This window comes from Sciurus vulgaris (genome assembly GCF_902686455.1).
Source record: "Sciurus vulgaris genome assembly, chromosome: 2".
In the NCBI taxonomy this organism is placed as follows: domain Eukaryota; kingdom Metazoa; phylum Chordata; class Mammalia; order Rodentia; family Sciuridae; genus Sciurus; species Sciurus vulgaris.
This window is the reverse complement of record NC_136462.1, coordinates 122430206-122432351: the sequence shown is the minus strand read 5'-3', so window position 1 is coordinate 122432351 and position 2146 is coordinate 122430206.

The window sequence follows — 2146 nt, the reverse complement described above, 5'->3', positions numbered from 1 at the left end:
CCAGGGCCGTTTCCTGGCAACCGAGGCCCGTCCCCCAGGTCCAGGACAGTAGTCTCAGCCAATCATTCCCGCGGAGGCTGCAATGAGGCCACGCCTCTTAAAGGAGCCGAAGCTTAGGCGCCTTTTCTTGGCCTCTGGCCGCCCTTGGGTATATAGGTGGCTGTTTCAGGAGGTTCTGGTGGATCAAAGTCAATCTCCTCTTATTGAGTCACGTTTACTCGGCCAGCCTTATAAATGATTCAGAGTGCACGGAGCGCTGTCTTTTTCCCTAGCCCAATCTCCTCTAGGAAGGTCGGAGACCCCTGCTGAGCCACTCGACATGGAGAGTTCCTGACAAGGCGATATCTAGGCAGCACTGAAAGGGAGAAGTACAGAGAACATCAACACATGTTGATGGAGAACTTATTGTGCCAGGCGGTTGGCTAGCTCTCCGGAGAGTCATCAGAAAGGAGAAAAGATTGGTGATGGGGTTGGCAAGACAGATGGGGCAAGGTAACCTATCGAGTCTGTTCCAGAGTGGTACATTTTGGACCAAGATTTACAACAATTACAAAGTTTCTTTTTTGTTTTTAAGTACACTGCAGCATTTCACACTCTTACTCCAGTTGTGGATAGACCATAGCAATTAACACTGACTGAGTGCTTACCATTCAACTCTCACCATGGATGGAACCATCATTACCAGCCTCATTACTGATGGGGTAATTGTGGTTTAGAAAGATTTAGAGGCTTACCTAGAACCACCCAGAATAGGTGATCTAATGCAGAAACTATTCTCAGTCACACTCCGAGCTGCTTCTGTTTGCCTTCTTTTCTACCATCACAGTCCTGCTCTCCTTCCTCAATTAGACACCCGATCACCTGTCCTTAATCATCTAGCCCTCCTTCAATTTCCCTGGCTCATGCCCTTCCGCAGGCACACAACAATATGTATGCACCTCAGGAACCTATTCACTTGCACCAGACATAACTACAGCAGCAGCAACAGCAGTTACTCACCCTTGGAACTTGCTACAGGTGCCATCCCTGTGCTTGACTGTTCTAGGTAGAAGTATTCCACAGTGAGCAAGACAAATCCTTGCTCCCGTGGAGCTTACATTCTAGTAGAGGAAGCAGATAATAAATAGGCAAATAGGAATATGATGTGATGTTGGTAGTGACAGAAAACTATTAGGAAGAAAGAAATGAGAGAGTGATGAGGGAAGTTCTCTCTGAGGAGAGGGCATTGGAGGTGGCTAGAATGAACTGAGGAAGTAAGACAAATGATAAATTGGAGGAAGAACAGCCCAGGGACAGAAAAAAAAATAAAAACAGTGCAAAGGTCCTGAGGCACAACCACTGTACTGTAGGAAAAGGACCATCGAAGAGCGTGGTATACTGGAGGTATGGAGAACAGAGAATGAAATCAACAAGGCCAGATCACCAAAAGCCTACTAGCCATGTGTGATGAGAAAATACTCCAAGGAGGAGGAGGCCAGTAATATCTAAGTTTTTGAAGTACCATTCCTGCTACACCAAACATATCCTAATTAAAAATTAAAAGAAAAACTATGGCTTTCAGGTGTCTCAAGTGTGATTCCCTTTGAGTACCTATTTTCTTACTCTCTCTGCTGTACTCACTGCTTCTTCTTCCCCCAAACAGTTCCTCTGCATTTCTTCAGCCTCATCCCTCCCACCTTCCCCATTTCCCTAGGGAGGACTCCATCCCATCTACTCGTCCTTCTTTACTTGTGCCTTCTTGGTGGGTCTCAGACCTTCCCTCACATGTTAGAATCACCTGGACCACATGGAAAACCTCCATCAGATTCTCTAGGAGTGAACCTCAGCGAATCATTCATTTTTTAGAAGCGCCCAGTGGATCTAATGTGCCATTGGGATCTCAAAACGCTATCATAAACTGCTAAACCTGGTCACATCTCTCTCCTGAAATAACTCTCAACATGTCATTTTGCTTTCTCTCTTTCTTCTCTCAGCTGAAGTTTCTGAAGGAATCATGTCACCCAGGGTTTCTCTGACTTCACTGTACACCCAAATCACCTGAGCTTCAGTGTCTTTAAAATGCAGTCTGACTGAGGCTCTGTTGGCTACCCATTCCCAGGTGACATGGATGCATGAAGAGGCGGGGCCTTGACTCTTGTGCTTCTAA